Below are 8,959 nucleotides of genomic sequence, written 5' to 3'. Positions count from 1 at the left end.
CTGAATTTCGCGCTTTCAGCTTTGAGGTGTTACCCAATACGATCTTTTTCTTTCCCACTACTTGGGTACGTGAGCCACCAACTTCCCTGCGTTCCGCTCATTGCCGATAATACGCCGGTAAATGTAAGTATGCAGCTTTCGCCACCATATCACTTCACTTGACTCCCCTTTTTGCACGTATTACGCTTGTAATGTGCGAATTATGTCAGCCCTTTTTGCGTCATTAACTGTAGCGCACAAGTATTGCAACATCAACTAATTGTGCTCATCATTTAAACCGCAACACCTAACTTTCAAGCACTAATTTTTAGCCCTATACAGCCGCCACATTCTTGTTTTCAAGACTGTCTACTACACAAGCAGTTTTTAGGCACAAACAGTCCTGACAGTGAACTATCTCCCTCTTATTGAAAAAAAAAAATTACGCCCGAACGGGGGCTCGAACCCCGGACCGTTAGGTTAAAAGCCTAACGCTCTACCGACTGAGCTATCCGGGCGCTGAGGAATAAGCTGCGCCATCTTGTGTTTTTCGACTGGAGCCTCTAGTTGCGTGCCTCCGGTACGCTAGGCCTGATGCAGCGCGTGTGTGAACTGCTTGCTGTTTCGCACGGCTTCATACACCCCCCCCCCCCTCCCTCCCTCCCTCCCTCCCTCCCTCCCTCCCTCCCTCCCTCCCTCCCTCCCTCCCTTCCTTCCTTCCTTCCTTCCTTCCTTCCTTCCTTCCTTCCTTCCTTCCTTCCTTCCTTTTTCTTTTTTTTTTTTCAGTGTGACAGCACTACTCAATGCGGTCCCAACCAAGTCTCCTGCATGAAGCCTCGGAGTAACTCGGGTAAACTCGGGTTATTTGGGAGGAGCGTCGCGCCAGCTGTAGCCAATGGGAGCGTGAACTTGGCCAAACCTAGCATAGCAATAGCCGATGCAGAAATGAAATCAATATTGCCGTTATTTGGTTTCAAACCAGCGGCGGCGCGAACAGATCAGCTTCGCTGGCCACTGCGCGAGTGCACTATGCTATCGCAGCAGCCGATCAGGCGTCGTGTTTTGTAGCAATAGCTACATTACGGTAATATAATTAATAATTGGTTTTTGGGGAAAGGAAATGGCGCAGTATCTGTCTCATATATCGTTGGACACCTGAACCGCGCCGTAAGGGAAGGGATAACGAAGGGAGTGAAAGAAGAAAGGAAGAAGAATAGGTGCCGTAGTGGAGGGCTCCGGAATAATTTCGACCACCTGGGGATCTTTAACGTGCACTGACATCGCACAGCACACGGGCGCCTTAGCGTTTTTCCTCCATAAAAACGCAGCCGCCGCGGTCGGGTTCGAACCCGGGAACTCCGGATCAGTAGCCGAGCGCCCTAACCACTGAGCCACCGCGGCGGGGTACATTACGGTAGCTTTTCGAGCTTTCAGCGTGGCGGCGCCGACACCCTGTCTCTGCGCCGCCACGCTGTCACGTGGTTGGTCACGTGGTGTGGAGCTGCCGACGGCGCGGCGCCGTGGCTGAACACGTGGTTCGTCACCTCGTTCGTCACGTGACCAGCCACATGGTGCGGAGCAGCTGCTGCTGCCGGGGGCGCGGCGCGCCGGCGAAACCGAGCTGCTACAGCTGTGCGCATGCGCCGTGTCAAGTGGGACGAAGATGAAGAAGGAAAGTTCAGCGAAACGGAGCGGCGAAAAACTGACTTTGCAATTTAACTAGCCGCTCCGTTTCGCTGAACTTTCCTTCTTCATCTTCGTCCCACTTGACACGGTGCATGCGCACAGCTGTAGCAGCTCGGTTTCGCCGGCGCGCCGCGCCCCCGGCAGCAGCAGCTGCTCCGCACCATGTGGCTGGTCACGTGACGAACGAGGTGACGAACCACGTGTTCAGCCACGGCGCCGCGCCGTCGGCAGCTCCACACCACGTGACAAACTGACTTTGCAATTTAACTGAGCGCCCCGCCGCGGTGGCTCAGTGGTTAGGGCGCTCGACTACTGATCCGGAGTTCCCGGGTTCGAACCCGACTGCGGCGGCTGCGTTTTTATGGAGGAAAAACGCTAAGGTGCCCGTGTGCTGTGCGATGTCAGTGCACGTTAAAGATCCCCAGGTGGTCGAAATTATTCCGGAGCCCTCCACTACGGTACCTATTCTTCCTTTCTTCTTTCACTCCCTCCTTTATCCCTTCCCTTACGGCGCGGTTCAGGTGTCCAACGATATATGAGACAGATACCGCGCCATTTCCTTTCCCCCAAAACCAATTATTATTATTATTATTATTAATTTAACTGAGCAAGTTCCACTCGGACAGCTGTAGGTATCGCGTCACTCCAGGTTTAATCAGAGCTAAACCACAGCCAATTTTTTGTTGTTGACCACTCTTGGAGTAGTACATGACCACAGCGGGGGATTGGCCAGGGTGCCTTGCACATTCAAACAGTTGTGAAACATTGACTCATTTAAGGTAGAAGAGGTTGAATTTTGTGTTGAAGAAAATAATTTTGAAAATTTAACAAAGTAGTCTCCCCGACGCAATGATGAAATTATGCAGATAATGTCAAACTGCAACACACTCTCCCGCTGTGCATTGCACATCGCCGTCTTCATCAACTTCCATCTGCGGCGCGAACAGATCAGATCAGCTTAACCTCGATCGGAGCTTAACCTGAGTATAATATCGTCGCCAGGCGTACCGGCGACCCAGCAAAGCAAAACCATGAGCCAACTTGGCTGAACACATGCTTTCTCGCTTCTACTCTGTTTAACACAGGTAAAACCCTACCACTTTTTTTTTTTTTTAGAGCGAAAGCTCTACTCCTGCCGTACAAAGCGGAAGGTCATGTGGCTGTGAAATTTGACCTTCAAACCAGTAGAAGCGGATGCTTGGCTCCGACGTCATGCCACGTGACTCGTCACAGCTGCGCGCGATGAGGTGACGGCGTTTGCTCGCCTCGAAACTATACAATCACGTGACTTGTTGCGCCTCGCTAGAGTAGTAGAAAACGTTTATTCCAAAAAGGTAGGATAGACAGGCGAAAATACAGATTTTGGGTGGAGTCCTTATTTGAGGACCCTAATGTCCACCGCAGTTGCTCTTGCTTGGGATATCAGCTTTCGCTGCGTCGCCAAGTCAGAGCTGAGCAGGGCAGACTCCCACTGTTCCTCGGAGTGATGTTTGTCTAGTTCGGGGGGCTTGGGACCGGAGCAGCCCCATGTTACATGATATGTTGTTGGAATTCCGCCACACCAGGGGCAGATGCTGTCATATCTGTCGGGGAAGATTATGTGGTACTTGTGTAGGTTAGGAAAGGTGTTCGTCTGCAGTTGTCGCCATTCCCTCGCCTCTGCCGCCGTTAGCTTACGGTGTGGTGGGGGATAGACTTGTCTTTGTGTTCGGAGGAGGAGGAGGCGCTCGCCGTACGTAGAGGGGAGAGGGGTGAGGTCGGGGAGGTTAGTCGCTCGGTTAGTATATCCTCGAGCTAGACTGTCCGCGGCCTCGTTTCCCTCGAGCCCCTCGTGCCCAGGAGTCCAAGTGATTTGGTGCTTGCATGTGGAATTTTGAACTTGTGGGGTAGTCAGAATGGGAGCGACGGAGCGTGGAAGTCTGCCAGAGAGGAAGAGGCGACACGCGGACTGGTAGTCGGTAATAATTTCTAACTCATTTCCCGTAGCATCGCCGTGCTGGATTGCGAGGGCAATTGCAGCAGTTTCTGCTACTGTGGGAGAGCAGTTTCGTAGGGAGGCGCTGGTGATTTCCTTGAAATTGGTGTCCAAGACGACCGCCACAGCGTTTGTTGAATCGGGGTACATGGCTGCGTCGACGTATACAGCATTTTGTGCCTGTCGATGTGTGCGGCGCAGGTAGTCCACTCGCGCCTTTCGTCGTCCCTTTTGTGAGTTCGCCACTATGATCGGCTTCAGGAAAGGTCTTTCTACGCAAGACGCTTTCCTCCTTCTCAAGGAAGAAGTACTCAGTAACATCCCGAGAGGCGGCGAGCACCTAATTATGGCACTTGATCTGAAAGGCGCTTTTGACAACGTTTCTCACGACGCCATCTTGAAAGAGCTCAACGCCCTCGATTGCGGACCCAAGACCTTCAACTACATCAAAAACTTTCTCAGCAACCGCACGGCCACGATTGGCATGGGAGATGTCCGCTCCGGCACAGAGCAGACACCCAACAAAGGCACTCCCCAAGGCTCTATCATCTCTCCTCTCCTCTTCAATATAGCTATGATCGGCATGGCAAAGGCACTCGAGGCTATTGAAGGCATCGGCTATACTATCTACGCTGATGATATTACCACCTGGGGTTCCCTTGCCGACAAAGAAAACACCCTACAAGAGGCAGTCAATTGCGTAGAAAGACAAGCAGCAAATTGCGGCCTCCGCTGCGCACCCGACAAATCCGAAATTATCCGCATTCAGGGCTATGCCTACACATCTCCCGGCGACATCGAGGTTTACCTCGAAGGCACGAGAATAAAGGAAGTCCCTCTTATCCGCATCCTGGGCCTTTGGCTTCAGAGGGACAGGAAAGCCAACCACACGTTACAGCGTCTCCGGACAACTGCCCTCCAGATCTCCCGCATGATTCGGCGCATCACCCGCAACCGAAAAGGCATGAGAGAGGAGGATACAATTCGACTGATACAGGCTCTAGTTATGAGCCGCCTGTCATAAGGTCTCCCATTCCTACCACTTCTGGGGAATGAGCGAGACAAAGCAAATGCCATCATCCGTACCGCCTGCAAACATGCGTTAGGCCTCCCGATGTACACGGCCAACTGCCACCTCGAGGACCTGGGACTGACCAACACAATAGAAGAAATTCGAGAAGCCGTCCTAGCATCCCAAAAGGAACGCCTCCTCACCACCAAAGCTGGACGCGCAATCTTGGAAAGAGTGGGTTCCCCGGCTGACATACGCGCCGTCCAGGACAACCGAGACCTACCCTCAACTCTGCGAACTCGCGTGCATGTATAGCTCCACTCCCGAAGAACATGCGCCTCGCTAGAGCTGCGTATGCGGACCCGACGGCAACTCGCAACTGCCGTAAATCGCGTGACGCGCCGTTCGCTATATAATAGCGTGCGGAGTGTGCTTACGTTCACACAAAGCCATGGATGAGCAACGTGCCGCAACTAATGCTTCGACGATGCATCATCGCCGTCAAGCGGAATCCGATGGTCCTTACGAAATGGAAAGGTGTAAGATTGGATAACATGCTTAACAGAGCTTTCGCTCGTCTTACTAGGTGCAGCCGGGTTGAACCACAGCTAATGTTTTTTCGCGCATATTTCTGCAGCTATAATGACAAGAACGATTATTCTAATTAGTTATCGCAGCTTTTAGTGAACCCTATCTTTGTGGTGAATGATGTGACAGCACTGAATACTTACCATATTATTAGTTTACTTTATTGGACAAGTATCGTGCATGTGTGACGTTAGACAAAATGCCTGGTCTTAAATAAGCAGCGGTCAGTGCAAAGACAGGGTGTCCGCATGCAGCGTTCGAACAGAGCAAAGGAAATACATGTAAAGCAGTAGAGGCGATCTTATTCAACGTCGCTGTCGTCATCGGGGTCATCAGTTTCATTACCAGAAGCATCATGCATCAGTCAAATTGAGTCCACTTCAAGGCAACGGTTTCTCTTGTAATAAGTCCTAATTCCTGTCTCATGCGAGCTACATCCAAGTTATTCGAGCAAATGTCTTCAGCACGTCATTACACCTTGCTCTCGAGCGCCATCTATCGCGTCAATTTTCTGACAATAGGTCGTTTCTGACTCTTTTTATTAACATCATTATGACGTCTACTGGTCTGTATTTATAAGCAACAATGTTTCTTCACTGGCTTTAATACTGCAAATTAAATGGATACTTCATTATATTTTTGGCGGCCTGGTTTTCACTGCGGTTTGAAAACTGGCGTTTCTAAGCCGACTGAAACCGATCCGTTCTTTTTTTTTTCTCTAAACCATGGGAAAGCACTTTCTTGCTCTTTTTTTTTATTTCAGCAATGCATCTGACGGCGGCGCCCGAAGCTACTGCTCCTTGGAAGCTGTGACGTCATGTGTTCCCCTGCCCCCGCGTCCAGCCAGCCCGACCGCTTCGGGATGCAATTAGTCGCTTAAACCCGGATTATTTGAGCTCGATTTCGCACAGCTGTACGACCAACGAAGGTCGTGCCAAGGCAGTAATGGTGGGGCGGGAACGGACACATCATGTCATTCCTTTCTGAAAGATGTCAAGCTCCGGAGAATATGATTCCGTGTGGCACAGCTTTCGCGACTATATATCTATCGCGACATCTGTTGTATACTGTTGCTAATCCTCAGCGTGTTACTGGAGCGACAGCGCCTCAAACCTAACGCTGTGCAATCCACATCCCTTATAAAGCGCAAGAGAGAAAGATGACAGCTGCGCTTTCGCCTAAACTGCTTAAAAATTACAGGTCCATATGTGTAAAGAAAGCTGAGTACGTCGCACAAAATGTACACTAAGTAGCGCACGTGTATAATCAGAACACGAATGATTTGTTACATGTGCATTTCCTTGCCAAGAGAGATTTCGGGACTCTTTTCATTGGTTGCAGTTTTTTAACTGCTTCAAATCTCTTCAGATGGAAAATCATATCGTTTTCGATGCTTGCACGGAACCAAACTGGAAACACACTCATGTTCCCTATTTCAAATTTGCATTATTCACTGAACGCACTGCCGGCGTGCAGGCAGTATACACGTATACACTCGAAACGGCAGAAAAGCAAATATAAGGTTGACTAGTGCTTTTATGTCGGCATGTGAAAATTACAAGGGAAACTTTAGCGGAGAACAACCTCTTTCATTCAGGCCCTAGATGGCCACGAACGAACACCGGCGGTGTTACGGATAACAAAGTTTGCAGTTTACTAACCAGGCCCATTCTAGGAGAATCGCGGGCCATATTTTGGTCTCGGGAGTAACCCACGCAAGTCCGACAGCAATCGCGCACAAAAACTGGGGCACATTTTTTCGCTCTGCTGATGCACTTGAGCTCACTGCTTTTATAAAGATTTTGAGCACTCACTCCGCTGTTAGCGCGGTGCTTACGTGATGAGCACCCTTTCAAACATTTAGCAATATCGTTCGAGCGTCGGCCTTTCATTTAATCAGCGCCCTATGACGGAGTGAATCGGAAAACTAGACGACAGTTGCCAAATGCACACTGAACACAGGCTAGGGCAACCGTCGTCTGCTAGGCTACCCCTATTAGCTGTTTACAGCCCCAGTTTTTTTTTTTTTTTCACTTATCTCATTCCATGGTATACACGCGCCACAGATGTTAAGGGCAAGGCACGTGGAACAAACTGATAGCCGCATGCTCAACAATTCACAGTCTAATCTCGCAATCCAAGTATCGCTGCTTTGAGAACAGCCTAACAGACAACGGTCGCCCCGTGCGCATGCGGCAACCCTCACTGAATTTGTCGGTTCTCCGAGGGAACTGAAAAAGGGAAAGACGGACGCTGGCGCGATATTGTTAAAGAAACTGAAAGGGTCCACAAATTCTATCCCCCCCCCCCCCCCCCAACTTCCTGTTTTCTGTATTGTGGTTTAAGCAGACGCAAAACATCCAGTCGTGGAACGATGAGAGGAGGCGGTTCCTTAATTATACTATGGCAAAGAAAGTGTTTAATAATACCTAACCAGGAAAGCTTGTCACGCACATACAAACTTGGATTATATTTCGCATACTTACCACTTAGAGGGATGTGCACACCTGCAGGCTAAATGTTGGGCGCTCCCGTCGCTTGATGAGGTGGCGAAGCCGTAGCCGTATACGAGCTGTAGCCCTAGTCGTTTCGATACCTGAACGGTAATAGCCACTCCCTACACTGTAACGGTTGATTTCCTTGGTGTTTCCAAGCCGCCAGCTCCGAACTTCCAGGCGCAGCTGCTGAACCGATGCCACCATAGCGCGACGGAAGCAGTGTCACCGCGAAACGTCCGACGCCATGCACGCCCCTCGCCTGCGCGTGCGAAGAAAACCTGGACAGTTACGCCACGTGCACAAAAATGCAAAGAAATAAACATTGCAACTTTAGATAAACGCAACTTCTGAATGCAATTTCAGCTATTTCACGTGAAGTCCCAATTTTGCTTTTGTATCAGTTGAGCAGAACTGCATGCTGGTGATGTTATGAACTATCTTTTGTGTATACTGCCAGGCTAGGCGAGCGCTGTTAAACGTGACAGTGCATTAAGCATCACCGATCTTTGACGGATGCAGTCCCGGTTAAAGCTGCTAGCATAAAAAAGGTATTAATCGAGGTCGCATAGGACACGATAGCCACGGCAAGTTAACCAGACTTCGGGTTGCCGTGCAGTTATACGCACAACTATACAGTTAACAATAGCCGCAGTTTCCTTAACCGTGGTTAAGGCTTCTCCTGTAAACAGAGTATTATTCGACTGTATTTTGAGGTTGATGAGGGGTGTGTCCCAAGCAACCGAATCTCTAAACTGCCGTATTAACACACCGGCGCTTAGCTGCCGCCCATTCTTGAAATCCCTGCGTTTGCGCACCCTTCCGTCTATTCCGGCGACCGGACCTTAAATCTTACCGATACAGGCGCACTGCTAGACTCTTAAACTCAGTTCCACATAGATTTTTGGTTCCATCTAAGTTTCATGTAAAACCTCTGTACCCTATATTTCATCTGGAACGAAACTCGTTCCAGCTTTTTTTTTTTTATGTGGAAAACAAACCCCTGTACGCGATTTCTTGCTTTCTAAGTGGAACTCACGTGGAACGCGTCGACATTAGCGGAACAGGCAGCTCGTCGTTTTTTTCTCAATACGTTTATGTGGCACCCGGTTCCAGTTACTTCATGGTGCTTTGCCGCAGCGGTGGCTTAGTGGTTATGGCGCTCGGCTGTTGACCCGAAAGACGCGGGGTCGATCCCTGCCGCGGCGGTCGAATTTCGATGGA

The 8,959-nt window shown here is 50.1% G+C and overlaps 1 non-coding gene across 1 annotated transcript; it reads right to left on the bottom strand.

Annotated features, from left to right (window-relative positions):
• Nucleotides 1–424: 424 nt before the first annotated feature.
• On the bottom strand, nt 425–497 carry TRNAK-UUU (transfer RNA lysine (anticodon UUU)). The gene has a single exon. It is a non-coding gene; the product is annotated as a tRNA-Lys (tRNA).
• Nucleotides 498–8,959: the final 8,462 nt, after the last annotated feature.

Source organism: Amblyomma americanum, chromosome 3 (assembly GCF_052857255.1).
Source record: "Amblyomma americanum isolate KBUSLIRL-KWMA chromosome 3, ASM5285725v1, whole genome shotgun sequence".
Lineage (NCBI taxonomy): Eukaryota > Metazoa > Arthropoda > Arachnida > Ixodida > Ixodidae > Amblyomma > Amblyomma americanum.
Note: the sequence above shows the minus strand (reverse complement) of the source record. Positions and strands in the feature narration are given on the sequence as shown.